The following is a 15,808-nucleotide window of genomic DNA, read 5'->3' as shown; positions in this document are numbered from 1 at the left end:
ATCGATGGTGATCTCTTATCTAGCAGAATAAAACTTTAATATCTATGCAGTTTTTTTTTTTATATACAGAATGGACATAATATCAATTTTTGATTTTTTTGCGAATTTTCCCTTTAAACGTGGACCTAACCGTATAACATTTAATTTAAATTAGATATGGCCAAAGTTTTTAAAATTTCTTTTTGTTCTTCCACCACAACCTCGTGTTCTAAAGTAAGTTTTAAATACTAGTAGTCTTATCAATATTATTTCTAGTTTCTAGGGTCAAATTTGTAAATAAAAATTCATGATAAAAGCTTATAAGAAACAAACAAAAATCATATGTTACTTACCATTCTTTAATATTAACAAACACTTCCAAAGAATTGTATTAATCCAAAGGTATGAAGTAACAAAAATTATCAGAAACAGTAACCACGCTGTATCTCATTCCTATTTTCATATGTTTCAAAATTATATTAAAAGAATCGATAACGGATTTTTTCCCGTAAATTTCACGACACATTGTCTGTTACATCTCTAAGTACTTCGATAAGATTTTATATGATATTATGTTTATTTATGAAGTAATTATAGAAAATAGAAATGTATTAAAAGGCTATGAATAAAATAAGATAAGTTTTACTGTATATTCTCCCTGGATATTCAGTAATAATTGTATGTCTCAGGGATACTTGATGGAATGCTGTACATTAAGTAATTTATTAAAACAGGAAAGAGTGCAATAAAGAATTTATGAATGTTAAAAAAAAATTAAAAAAATATATTTCAAGTCTCTAGATTTAAAAACAAAGTTGTTAGGCTTATCTCTCTCTTCAATCCACTGACCTCTTGACCTAACATACTGTCCCGGAACCTTCATTTGTCTATACATTTTAAGTTCCGCCTTTTTATAATCAATCTCTTCCAGGTTTTTTTTCTATTAGCACGTTTTCTTATTATTATTTTAATTTTAAAATAATATAATTTTCAATTTGTATACCTTTTTTTCTTATAAGAGACATGTGAAATAGATTTACCGCGTATTTCCAAGAGTAAAGTTTTCGTAACTGGTCATCAACAGTGAATTCAATTTCAGAGTTGTCAATATTTTGTAAATTTTCATTTCTATATATCTTGCCTGCATATTGTTCTGTTGTTGTACTTATGATGTTTTTTTTGTTTTTTTTTTTGTTATTTTTATCTCTTTAACATAGTCAGCATAGTACAGAAGGGAATAAAGTTTCAAGACTACGTTTCCGGAAACTTAAAGTATACGTTTCCAGTAAATTTATTAATATTTGAATGTATGTGTGATAAAAAAAAATTAGTTTATATTTTTATACAAAAAGGTTCTGATCTTATATCTACAATATACGAGATATATATATAAAAAAAATCCGAAAGTGTCACCTTATTAAAGACATTGAAAGATGATGCTGTCGGAATCGCTATATTTTAATGTTTCAACATCTTGAAATGTCTTTGATAGTCCATGTAATGATTTACTGATATTTTCATAAATGGCACAGTTAATAATTCGTTACATTGGTCAGTGTAAAGTGGTAACTACATTCCCCTTGTGTTTTCATTACTTCCACTTTTTATCAAAATGTGAGATCTGCTTATTGATGTGTGCACTACCCGAAGACTAACTCTCCAGCCCGAGGTAGAACATATTGACTTTGAATATGCAACGCATACTGTTGCTACAATCAGTTGTTGCAGGTTGCATTCGGGACAAAGTTCAAAGTTCTCCATTATTTATTTCTCGAAAAAGTAATAATTAATTTTTTTCCGGAATCGTTACTATTTTCACAGAAAAGTAAGGTATTTATACCCGGAAACGACTTTTTTTGTGGCAGAAACGTCAATTTTTTTCTGGAAAAGTAATGCCAATTTGTTGAAACGAAAAACGCTGATTAAATCATTGTCACAAATACAGAAGAAGGAACATGTGGTTTACCTGCCAAAAGGGTGACGAATAATAGCATTACTGTTAAGGCATTTCTTCCAGGTCGATTCGTTTTTCTATCTGTAAAGAAAATTAGAATTAGAGTCCACACTTGATTATTTTATTATTTAGTTTATATTGTTTTGTAAAATTATACTTAACTCCAAATTATGCAAAAGAAACTAAAATTAAAAATCATGCAAGACTACAAGGGCCAGAGGCAAACATGCGGCGGGGTTGAACATGCTTTCTGATATCTTAACCCTCCCCCTATACTTCTAGCCAATGTATAAAAGTAAACGTATAACAATACACACCGTAAAACTCAGTTCAAGATCCGATGTCAGAAGAGGTAACAAAAGAAAATAAACAGAATTAAAATAATACATAAATAACAACAGACTATAAGCAGTTACTGACATGCCAATTCCATGCCTCAATTAAACTGATTGAAATATTATGTATTCATCATATGAATCAATAGTAAATATGCAATCTGTAATGACCTGACATCAGAATCGTAACTATATCCCTTCTTAATAAGTTTGTTTAAAAGGCAGTGGTCATTGTTAGTATTAGCTTTATTTAAAGTAAGTTCAACAGGATAAATTTCTTTAATATACATACTGAAGTCGTCATTATTGAGAGCCAATATATCATCCAAATATCTTAGAATATTACTAATTTTTTGTATCAGATTTTGTTTCGATGGATCTTTGCTAATTTCAGTCATAAATTGTAACTCATAGCAATAAACAAAACTAGGTCAGCAAGCATTTTAGAAAGACACAAATTTGGTTAAGCCATGTGTTAAAGAAAATAGGTCATAACTTTCAGGACAAAACATTTGAGATGATGTGAATTGACAATAATTCTTCTGGTTCAAATTTAAGTTTCCAATACAAAAGTAGAAAATAATTTTAAAAAAAATATCAAAAGATAGTTATTAAAAACTAAATTAAATTCTTCCGGTGCCTTACTTTTATTTCTGTCAATGTTATGATCCTGGTACCTTTGATAACTATCAAGTCTATCTGTTGGCCTGAAAGGAAACAATCAATTATAACAGATTTATTTGGAGTTTTAGATCATGCTCATTGTATAATAGTAATATACAGTAATGATACAAATGCAATTGTTAATATTTACTGTGTATGGTGTTTTTGGTTTTCTTGCGTAATAATTTTAATTTACGACAGTAATTGTTTCTAGTATTTTCGGCTAATAAAATAAATGATAAATAATTTGTTTATTAAAGTGTCATTTATTGATAATAATGATTCATTAGCAATTTCCATACATAATAAAAGAACCAATATACAGCCAAAAACTAACCTACGAGACACTATATACATGTATATTATACTAAATACATATTTGCAAATTAAGATAGCGTAAAAATAAAATAATAAACGTCTTTTACACAAGAGCTTGAATATCTGATAATAAGTTATATAAACTTAATTTCACCAAAATGACAAAAAATCGCAAAGTTTTCCATTTATAATAAAGTATCAGTTTATAAACCAAATTGTCTAATATTTATATAAAATAAACTATTCATATAATATAAACTTTTAAAAATATAATACCCTATTGTAAGTTCAAATTAGGCAAAATAAAAAAAAGTAGCCGAATCACTTTAAAAATAATTTTCAACGGATAAAAAAATTGTGTAGATGGATTTCTGTGCCATTCATAAAATGTTAAGATTGTGAAAATTCGTACTGTGTTTAGAACATTCGTGAAACAAGTCATATCTTAGATCACTATACAAAGGACATCCCATAAGGATTTTTTTTATAATCTTCGATGACTCTACAGTCACACAATACACATTAATGATATGTAGACTGTATTTTTCTTTGTATTGTTTTTATTTTTGGCATTGGTGTTTTCGGTTTTTATTGTCCCCGATGATCTGTTCCTTTCTACAGAATAAGATTTTGTTTTCTTACCAATCAGTTGCAGGTGTGCAGTTAAAACTTATATAAGTTGATTCCAAAGATACACATTCATAATCTGGAAATGATTAAAACATTAAAGTTAGCAACCTTTTCTAATGGTGAAGGACATAGAGAGTTGTTTATATAAGTAATTAGAAATAATCTCATAGAGTAGTTAAATTACAGATCCACATTTAATTAAATAACATAAGCCATTTGACTAAACTCTCCGACATTTACATATGTATACCGGATTTTTAACTACATGGCTTATCTTAAGGAGTAAAATTGAGAAAGGAAATAGGGAATGTGTCAAAGCGACAACAACCCAACCATAGAGCAGACAACAGCCGAAGTCAACCAATGGGTCTTCAATGTAGCGAGAAACTCCCGCACCGGAGGCGTCCTTCAGCTGGCCTCTTAAAAATGTATACTTGTACAGTGATAATGGACGTCATACTAAACTCCGAATTATACACAAGAAACTAAAATTAAAAATCATACAAGAATGACAAAGGCCAGAGGCTCCTGACTTGTGACAGGCGCAAAATTGCGGCGGGGTTAAACATGTTTATGAAATCTCAACCCTCCCCTATACCTCTATTCAATGTAGAAAAGTAAAGACAGTAAACGCATAAAAATACGCACATTAAAATTCAGTTCAAGAGAAATCCGATTCCGATGTCAGAAGATGTAACAAAAGAAAATTTAAAAAATGACAAAAATACATAAATAACAACAGACTACTAACAGTTAACTGACATGCCAGTTTCAGACCTCAATTAAACTGATTGAAAGATTATGTCTTCATCATATGAATATCAGGCACAATCCCTAGCTCCCGGTAGGAGTTTAGTATCATACTATCATAAAATATATGAGAAGAACATTACCCGTGTTATGCTACTCAGTTTCAACATAACAAGCTTTATTTAAAACTAGTATATGTATGATAGGGGTTTATTAAAGGAACCAAAAGAACAAAGAAAAAAATATAGGTCAATCAGCTTGTTTTCGAGATATAAGCCATTGAAATTTTGGCGGGAATTAGTTCTCTCTTGATTTTTCATTGCTTTGTCATTGACATGTTTAAGTGCTCAAAAACTATTAAAAAATAACAAGGATTTTATAAGGCTTTTACGGATAGCTTATAATTATCCATGTAAAAGATTTATAAAAAGACAAATGGGGGTCAGTGGGCAATTTTTTTTAAAGGCATTCAAATGGACATAAAGACCAGAGGATTCTGAAAATCAAACAAAAATTCCAAAACATGACAAGCGAACATCCTTAACATCAGTTGTATATTGAACAGATATATCATGTTATGGAGGGGTATTTGCTAAAAATACCAGACAAGGGACTGTAAAATTTCCCGAGCCGCCAGGCTAAGGAAATTCGGTCCAAGACTGGTGTTTTTCGCAAATACCTCTCCATAACATGATATATCCAAAAAAATAACAGAATAGATTTGGATTGAAACTCTCTGTACATGTGAAAATATATTGAACAGATATATCATGTTAAGGAGGGGTATTTGCGAAAAATACTTGTCGAGAGAATGTTAAATTTCGCGAACCGTAAGGCGAGGGAAATTCATTCTCAAGACTGGTATTTTTCGCAAATACCCCTCAAGAACATGCTATATCTGTTTAATTACACCAAATGTTTAAGTTCAAAAACGCATTGATGATCGTAACGTTACAAGCGTCCAGTCGGATAGAGTATTTTTTGGCAAATACCACGACAGAGAGGGTAAAAAAGGCATATAATTTTTGCATATACCCCGGCGGCGTTAAAAAATGAACGATATTCATTTGATAACAGTAAATTGGTGACAAATAGACTGGCTATCAACCAATCAAAACCCAGGATTCTTACATAAGGTGTAATTATAAAACATTAACATGTTTATGTATAATTTTGAGATGAGAGGATATTATCATAGAACCGTGGGAATTATATATGCAATAAAACGCATGATCGCTTTTTCATGTAACGTCATATCCGAAAAATTATGGCGGGAAGACTCCCGAGAGGGTTAAAATGGAATATTCAAAATGGCAAATACCATGGTATTTGAGGCAAATGCACCGACAGTGATGAAAAACAAGCAAATTCGTTTGAAATGAGGAAAAATTAAATCCATTACGAGGATTAAAGAAAAAAGATTTAAAAAAAACATAAATTGTTTTTTTTTTTTAAATCGGGAGTGTGTGTTGATAGATGTTGCTATAGATGCATTACCTACCATTTGAATACAAACTTAGGCAAAATGCAACAATTGATAAAACCAAATAAAATAATATGTGTGTTTCCTGTTACATCTTGTAGAAAATTTCTTTTATTTACCTTTTTTTTTACATTGGGTATATGGGAGACAAATTCTGACTTTAACAGTGCTTATTGAAAATAACCAAAAAACCTTTAAAGTAGGATATTTCTAAGCTTAAAACATAAGTTAGTTAGGAAAATAGGAAACACAAAGAATACATTTGGTAAATTTAACTGTATCAGCTGAATCAATTTAGAAATGCATACACAACATTATGGGAAGTTGTTTTTTTTCTGCTGTGAAATGGGAGGTTTATAACTTACTTTTTAACTATTGCGATGATCTGTTCCAGATCATTATCATATTAATATCATAGTAATGTTTGGACCTTTTTACCAATGAAACAACAAAAAAACACATAGTTGTCGTTCCTTGTATGCTGTCAGGAATTATGTGAAAAAAAATGTGAGAAAAAAAATAATTTCTGTTTCTTTATAAACATCACCGACAGTTGATTCACAAATCAATAATATTTGTAGATTCCAAAATACAGGGAAAAATAAATTCCCCTTGTCAGCCCCTTTTTCTGGCTTTGTGTCAAAAACCAGTAAGTATGAATCAATTTTTGTTGTTGCAATTACTTGACGCCATCTTGAAACTTGACTAAACCTGCTCAAATGATTTTTCCCTGAGATCCAGGATCATACCCCTTATAACCACCCCAACCATGGCTGCGTGTAGGCTGATATATTACGGGAAAGGGTACAAAGGGGTTCCTATTAAGAACAGAACAGTGAACTGATTTTGACAATAACAGTTAACAGCTAAAAAATATCCAAAATAGCCGACAACAATGAATAAAAAACGCCCAGAACACATGGACAGTCTCTTATGGAGAGTTGTCTCATTTTCAATCATACCATAGCTTCTTTTTTATATATCAAAGACACTCAAACCACATCTTCATATCCATAGAAAGCTCTACAAACCATTTGAATAATGACTAACACAATAAATCGACACGAACAAAAGAAAAGGATTACTTGTAAAAAGCAAACATATTTCTTTTTGTTAGAAGTTTCCTCACAAGAGATGATGAACAATTAACATTAAATTGAAATCTGAAATAAATGATATAAATCTAGATCTGTATTGCATGGTTCTTTTAATTATTTAGATAATTAAAGAGATTTTAATATTAATACTTGTTTTATCACCTAGTCAGACAAAGATTCAACGATTAAAGAACCAGAAAATAATCCTATGTCCTGCTCTTTTGAGACTGAACATAAAATTGGATATATTAAAGAAAAAAACATTAATTTAAAATATGGCTGTGATTTATTCAATGTTTTAGAAGATTAATATTTTTCTGCCCTTGGCCGACAAAACATCCCAACCTTGAGGCTAATTTGAAGTTCACGTGAAGGTCGTCATGGTTTAAGACACTCAATCTCATAATGAAACATCCACATGCCAAATATCTAAGGCCTATATTTAAACATAAAAAATATAATGACCCATATGAACTATCAGAAAAAAACGTGCTCCTCTTATTGAAAATGGAGTATACTTTGAATCTGAATAGAAAAACATATATATCTGGCTGTTAAACTGTAATGATTTTTTAAATTGTGCATTATTGACAGGCTATATATCACTACAAATAGCAAATTTAAACCAAAAATTTAACGAGATTTTTTTTACGTTTTTTTTTCGATCAACATTATTTTCTTAAATTGTTGACCAATCATAGTCTCTTTTGGTCGCTATAAATGAAACTCCTATTTTATTTCAGAATAATTTGAAATCCCCAATAGAAAAGAACTTACAAGAAAAGGTCATAAATCAATTAATATTGCCTGAGATATTAGTATTAACTAAACTATTATCAATTTAGGTTATAAGAAATAGCATATATGTCCCTTTAATAAAATTGTGAAAATCCCGCACCCGGAGGCGTGATTCAGCAGGCCCTAGTTCAGTGTTTACTTAATACGGTATACGTAACTCCGAAATATATAAAAGAAATTTAAATTAAAAATCATACAAGACCATAGGCTTCTGACTTGGGATAGGTGTAAAAATGCAACGGGGTTCAACAAGTTTTTTAAGATCTCAACCCTCTCCTATACCTTTAGTCAAAGTAGAAAAAAGCACACAACACCCTGTACGATCTCAGAATAGGTAATAAAAAGAACTAAACAAAATGAAAAGGACCTCTGGCAGTTACTGACATGCTAGCTTATGAGCTCAATTAATTATAAACTGATTGAAAAATTATGTCTTCATCATATGAATATCAAGCACAATCCCTCCCGTAAGGGGTTTAGTGTTATGTCATTATAAAATATATGAGAAGAATAGAACTCGTATCTTGCCAACAACTGGTACTGGTTGATCGTTGGTGTTTTGACATTGTAGTTGTCATGATATAATATCAACATATATTTAATTGTGAATTATGACATTTATGATGTCTCAGGAATAAAACAGGTTTCAAATCAAATTAACTAATTGGTTAGTGTTTAATGTCCATTCCGATACTAATGCCTATATTGTTGCAGTCAGTTTCTCTTCATTGAGGAATCCAGAGTGTTTAGAAACAACCAATGACTTCCGAACGGAAAACTGACAATCCTACGCAATCAAGAATTGAGTCGAGAATACCTGTCACGTAAAATTTATTCCATGAGGACACGGTGTATCAGTGTAAGATCACCTGATGGCTTGGAGGCCAGAAGGTGATCTTACACTGACACACCAAGTCAGAATTTTATAACTATTTTACATCCAGGCTGTTCTAGATTGGACGTTAAGCCATTTAAAATTCATAAAATATACTTTAGAACGCCACACAGCCATTATAATATACTTTATATGCCAGCTTTAGCTGGCACTTATGGTAGAAGCATCGTTTTAGAATAAAGAACGATAACTCTCTCTACACGACTCATCTGAAAAGTTTCGTCACTCTCGTTAAATCTCGTACGATTATTTTTTTTAATGGCGGCCGAATTTAACTTTTCAACGCGAACTTGAAAAAACGGGACAGATCGGAATAATTTCGATGTTAAATACGACATGAATTTTTATTGGTTTAAAAAAAACAAGAATTCAGAAATTTTCGTAACTTGTGTAGTTTATTTAAATTTTATTGTACCACCATGACCACGGAAATTTCCGAAGCTAGGACAACAACATCTGACGCTATGTTTCGTCTGCGTTGACTTTCCATAATATCAATGAGGTCAAAATAAATTACCTAAATAATCAGAGGTTCTTCATTTAAAAGTCACAGAATCATATTTCGATAACATATTTAGCGTAAAAGTTCCGTCCAGCCATAGGAACACAGAAAAAACCTCCGCAAGAAATACATTTCGATTTTTTTTTATGGCCATGCGGCATGCGAGGTAAACTCCGGTGCACTGGTTGACCATGACTACTTATGTTCATCTGCCGCATAATTCCCTACATCAAGGAACAGTGATAATGACGTTGGTTATACTGTTGAATGTGACGACGGTTATTCATATAGCCAGTGGCGAAAACAGAACTTTTCAAGGGGGCCCCGATGACTCACTGACTGACCTGAAAAGGGGGACTCCAGTCATGCCCTATATAATCAACAGTTTTTTCCACGAAAGGGGGGATGCACCCCTCTCCCTGGATCGGCATATGGTAGCCCACAGACTAATTCAAAACTTAACAAAAGTTTAAAACAAAAAAGTAATATTCAAATAATTCACAATCTTCTAATTCTGTACTTCCTTTGGCAAATTAAACTCTCATTAGGCTAAATAAAATAGTATGTGTGATTCCAGTTACATCTGGAAAAAAGTTAGGGTAGATTTTTTTTGATTTTTTTATTTTATGTTGGTTTTTTTACATTGAGTCTATGGGAGCAACATTCTGACTTTAACAGTGCTTAATGAAAAATGACAAAAAAATCTTTAGGATAGGCTATTTTAAAGACAAAAAAGTAGGGAAGGAAGGGTAACTGGAACCACACATATATTTTTATTTGGCCTAAACAAATCTTTTCATTGATTATGTCACATATATAAGATATCTACCTTATAAGTCCCATGAGATGGACACTGTTGTGTTTTCTCTCTCTAAGTTTAATACAAAAAAATGAGACTTGAGTCTGAGTAGTACATTTAGATTTTAGTACAGTATATATTGTATGCTCCCATATTGTCCAAAATTAGATTTTATGGGAAGATGGAGTTATTATGATAACCCATGAGGATACCATGACTTTGATAGGTATATACAGATCATGTTACTTGAAAGTATGTGGGCTACATCCTTTAAAATTCAAGCTGCAGCAGTGGCCTGTATATTTTATGCGTCAGTTTAAACCTGATCATAACATTTTCAATCTACCAAGTACTTTATCACTATATCACTATCAGATTCACATTTCAACCTATTTAGCAATACACACTTTGGTTATATAACATCACAGTACCAAAATTGCACTCAGTAACCAAATTGCACCTACATGTATTTAACAACAAAAAGCTGCAGAAATCTTTCAAGCTTTCTTTCACCATGTGAAGTTATATTATTATCATATTTTTAAAAATAGCAAATTAAGTATAAAAAAAGAAGATGTGGTATGATTGCCAATGAGACAACTGTCCACAAGAGACCAAAATAACACAGAAATTAGCAACTATAGGTCCCAGTGAGCAAATCCATACATACCTGCCAACTTTCACGATTTAGGCGTGTATTACACGATTTTGACCCTTTGTCACGATTGCACGATCGTGATCGTGAAAACCCCTCTAAAACACGATTTTGTGAAAATCTACACGAAAAATATGATGGTTCCCGATTTTGAACTATGTCCAAGGAAGACATTAGTGTTCAGCCAATCAAATTCTATGTTTCTTATGATCAAATTAATCAGCCAATCAAAAACGTTTTCTCTCAAGATAATTCTAACATCCTAGATTTTGAACTTGTGTTGAATTTCTCTGATTTTAAAAATCGTGAACATGGCAAATGGTTTTTCACCTGCAAGGAGGTTCTTACACAAAATAAGAATAAAAGCATGGCTGATTGTCAAACTTCAATGATGCAGTACTACTATAAAGATAATAAATAGTAGTTCATTCACTAATTTATTGATATTACACTTGCTGTAACAAATACCGCATAGTCAGCTATAAAAGGCCCTTTTATGACAATGTAAAACAAAAAATAACTTTGTTACCAGCATCCTTTTCTCCAAAAAATAATATTTGAAGCATGGAATAATGTCAAATTGTTCAAATATTTGAAGAAATAAAACAAAACATCTGTTTATATTCCAGTTGTAAAGATTTGAAATTAAACATGTATGGAATTTTGGTACTGACCTCATTACAGAATCATGGATTGTTTAGAGGTCAGTTCAAACCCATTTCTCTATCATCCTCTACATACATGGACTCAAAATTAAATTGGTGTATTACTCACAGTAACTACGGTATATTGTAAACAAGGATAGTCTACAAAATAAGCACAGAATGGTTCATAAAAAACAGTTGGTGAAAAAACTGACAATATAGGTGCAATTTGGTTACGCTCATGTTAGCAACTTCACAACTACAAATTCCTTTTTAGGACCAAAACAAAAAAAAGTACAAACCTAAAGGCAGAAAAATGCTTTGCCATGCACGACCACGGTACAGATGTATATTTAGCATATAAAAAACACCAATTTTTTTTATGTCAGTTGAAATCAAGCATATTTTAATTTTGGACCCTTCAAACTTCAATATGGAATAATTTGAAATCAGTTGAACCCAAACATTTCTATTCAGCAGCAGTCTCTAACTACAAATTGTATATGTCATATATAATAATAGTCCTACAAAAAATATTGAAAATGTGTGGATTTTTTTTTCTTTGTAGCTTCTCTCATGTGAAACCAGTACCTTTTTGGTCACTATTTATGTGTTGCATCTAAATAGGAATTGTAACACTTTATAGTGACTGGACAGGTTAAACAAATACTTCTCAAGAAGCAGAAAAAGAAGACAACTTGGAACAGCACCAGCCATGCCAGTATATGCATTAATAAAAACTCAGATCAGAATAGCATGGACAATATGTTAGATATATGTCCTAGTGAATAGTAAGGAAAGTTATCAATAATTCTGCAGATAGTGCAATTTTTATATCAAGTGTTTTGTACATTTTCTGTTAAAATTTTCACACAATCAGTGAAACATTCAAAAAGGTATAAAAATAAATTTGATGACTGAAAGTTTCAAACAATGACAAGTGTTTATTTACCAAATAACTCATGTGTTTCTGTGAGAAAAAAAAATCAAGTGCAATTTTTGAAATTAAAGTGGAAAAAATCTTTTTGACGCGCACTGGCGCATGTCAATTGTGAATGTACTTAACAAATATATTTTCTTTATCATTATACTGACGTCAACATTATCAAAGAGTACACATTGTAGGAAAAATGCACAAATAACTGATAAATTAATTAAAACACATTATTTTGTTTGCATCTCCTACCAAATCAGTATTTGTTGCATCTACATATATACTACATGTACTAGATGAGTAATAATCAATAAAAATATGGTAAATTTTTGAAGAAAAACCAAAAGTTTTGGTAAAAATATTCCCCAAAAATGTTGTACCATAACCCCAAAATCAATTCTAATTTTGAGTATTGAACCTTCTAGCACAATTTCATAGAGATCCATTCACTTATACTAAAGTTATTGTCTGGAAACCAAATGTGTCTTCTTGAAAACAGAGAATACACATGTATAATTGTGTTATATGCCTATTGAAAACAACTATGACATGATTAACCATTACTCAAAAGCAAATTTTTGACATCCTTGTATTTCCAATTTCCATTTTCAATTTTATTTTGCTGTCATATAATAAAAACTTGAAAAGTAAGCTAGCAAAAAAATATATGCAAGAAATGAAATAAAACTGACTCTGAATTAGTACATGAAATTGATGTAAAACCCATAAACTGAAAATGATCAGGAATACAAATGTTTTTTTGTTCGAGTCGGATTTTTTCACCAAAGCCCTTCTGACAGGCTATCAATATAAATTATTTAGTCAAAATCTAACAGTAGTATTTAGGTTCATCATAAAAAATTGGCAAATACGACCGTATTTTCACCTAAAAAACTACTGTGTACAGACTTACCTGTGCGGTTTGGGAAGTTTAAATGTTTTTAGATATATAAAAGTTAAATTTATTTTGCATAATCTTGAAAGATAAAATCGTTTTTGGTGAAGATCTGGATTCAAAATATTTTATTGTCCTCTGCTTGAACAGATATTTTTCTCATCAATTTGGCAATTTAATATTTTTTTTATTGAAAAAAAATATCATACCCCATCCTGCCTTTTAAAGTTCAATGGAACATTGAAACATTTATCATTCACTTAACATTTTTCATCTGAAATTTTTATTTAATTTTAGACAAAACTTATATGTTAATGTAGCCTAGGACATTCGTCCTGAATATGCATGAGATATTTGCCACTGGACGTTAAGCAACCAACAACCAATCAATATATATATATAGGACATTGTCTTGGTATAAAGCTGGCATTTAAGGTAGCGCCTTCCTCATATTATTTATATCTGTATTATATAGGCTTTATGAATCCCGAACACGATATTCAAATATGAAACCATGTGAACTCGCCCAACTGGCCAATTGGCCCATACTACATTGCCACCTTCTAAAAAACCGACCTACTCTTTTTTATAATGCAACTTGCCCACTTATGAAAAAGGGTTAAATCTCATTTAAGAAACAGTCTGACAACTCGCCTCAATTATGAACAGGGTTTAAATCCCACTAAATAAAGGTCTGTCAACTCGCTCAACTTATAAAAATTTATTTCTCTCTTACATATGTTAAATTACTGACATTTCGTATCCAGTCGTCCTGGTATAGGGGTATGTGTCGTTGGTTGATATGCTTAATAAGTTGCTATCAATAATGTTGACCTCGGACCATCCCCGTTTTTTCCCGGTGTCTATAAAAGGTTTATTCCTTATGTGTGTATGTTTTTTCTAATCTGACTGTTATTTTGATTCAGCAGACCATTTTGGAATGAACATTTCCCGGCATCATTTTAACTTCCTAAACAGTTATAAAAGACGCCACTGTGCAGAAACGTCAAAATGACACCATTGGACATAATGGCTAGACATAGGGAATACTTTCCGAGAAAAAAATGTAAGGTCATAATGTTAGTGAAAACACCCGACTCATTTAACCATTTGCATGAGCTTATAGTTTGTATCTTATAAATATGTTAGTTTTGTATTATAAACGCACATTTAGTATTTATACAACAAGTTTCACCTAAGAAATGGACAAAAATAACGTTTGGACATAGTGGCTAGACATTCGATTTTAAAAAAATCTGCTTCAAGAAAAAGTTTTTTTTTACATTTGAAACTTTGAAAATGTTTATCTTTTTCTGAACTTTCTATTGAGTATAGTTTAAATATGATTTGATTATTTTATAGGGATAATAATTAAACTGAAATTTTGATAAACTTTCCTCAAAACTCATTAGGACAGGTTCCTCTGCTTAATATTTCGTTGAAGGCTTGGTTCAAATTCAGCCAATACCAAAAAAACGGGTATGATGTTACAATATAAATCTAGTAGGAAGCTGATATACTAAATTTCGCAGAATTTATGTGCAAAATTACAACGGAACATAGAAAAAATGCATTTAATTTAATCTGAAATGTTACGTCGGACATGCAATTTTTAACGCAAAAGTAAGATTTGTGAGTTCAATAAAATAAATGTATGGTGCAAAAATTTATAGAATTAAATTAAAATAAGAAAAAAATGTCCGGGCCTTTCTGTAGATACATGAATGTTGGTAATTTTATTTTTTATATGCAAATGGTTGCTGTTCTAAAATCATATAATAGCGTAATTTTAATCCGAACGCATTACCGTGCGTAACGTATTACTTACCAGGAGATAATATAGAATTATTTGGACACTGTTTTATGTAACATGAGCAGTCTTCTTCGGACGGAATACAGAAACATGAATTTCGTGGTGGAAAGATAAAAGAAAAGTTTCTTCTGTAATCACATCTACAATTTGAATCTGTAATAGTTGACGCTAAGTCGGAAATAATTTGTCCCGTTTCAGTACACTTTGACTTTAAGTATGAACAGTCACTGCTTTGATTTGACTCAAATGTAAATGGTTGATATCTTCCATCGGAACATTTCACATTTCTAAAAGATCCAGTAATGACAAGTTTCAAACCTGCAATGAGAGTAAAAAATTCTTCATAATCAATTTAGCTAAAAAAAAACTTGGTACTAGTTAAAGGTACGTGGAACATAGGGTTTAATCCTTATATCGGAAACTACTTGGCGCTAGAGTTTTTCTAGAAAACATTTTTTCTATCTAATCCATATTATCGTATAGCACTAGTTAACATAAACAATTTATATAAAATCACTAATAAAACTAGTGAGTCATGACAGTCATGACATTGACTGCTCATGAACACGCTGAGGTAACAAAACATTTAAAATGTCGCCAAAGTTTCACAGGCAATCCATACTTGAAGCTACAAAGATCACAGTAAAAACATTCCGGAAACGTA

General features: G+C 31.1%; 1 long non-coding RNA gene across 1 annotated transcript; it reads right to left on the bottom strand.

Moving 5' to 3' along the window:
- Positions 1 to 1,389: 1,389 nt before the first annotated feature.
- LOC143084894 (uncharacterized) lies at positions 1,390 to 15,454 on the bottom strand. The gene is made up of 4 exons (XR_012981203.1): positions 15,160 to 15,454; positions 3,892 to 3,955; positions 2,914 to 2,975; positions 1,390 to 2,014 (listed from the first exon to the last, which is right to left on the bottom strand). It is a non-coding gene; the product is annotated as an uncharacterized LOC143084894 (long non-coding RNA).
- Positions 15,455 to 15,808: the final 354 nt, after the last annotated feature.

The sequence above is a fragment of the Mytilus galloprovincialis genome, chromosome 8 (assembly GCF_965363235.1).
Source record: "Mytilus galloprovincialis chromosome 8, xbMytGall1.hap1.1, whole genome shotgun sequence".
Lineage (NCBI taxonomy): Eukaryota > Metazoa > Mollusca > Bivalvia > Mytilida > Mytilidae > Mytilus > Mytilus galloprovincialis.
The sequence above is the reverse complement of the archived record's forward strand: the minus strand, read 5'-3'. Positions and strand labels throughout refer to the sequence as shown.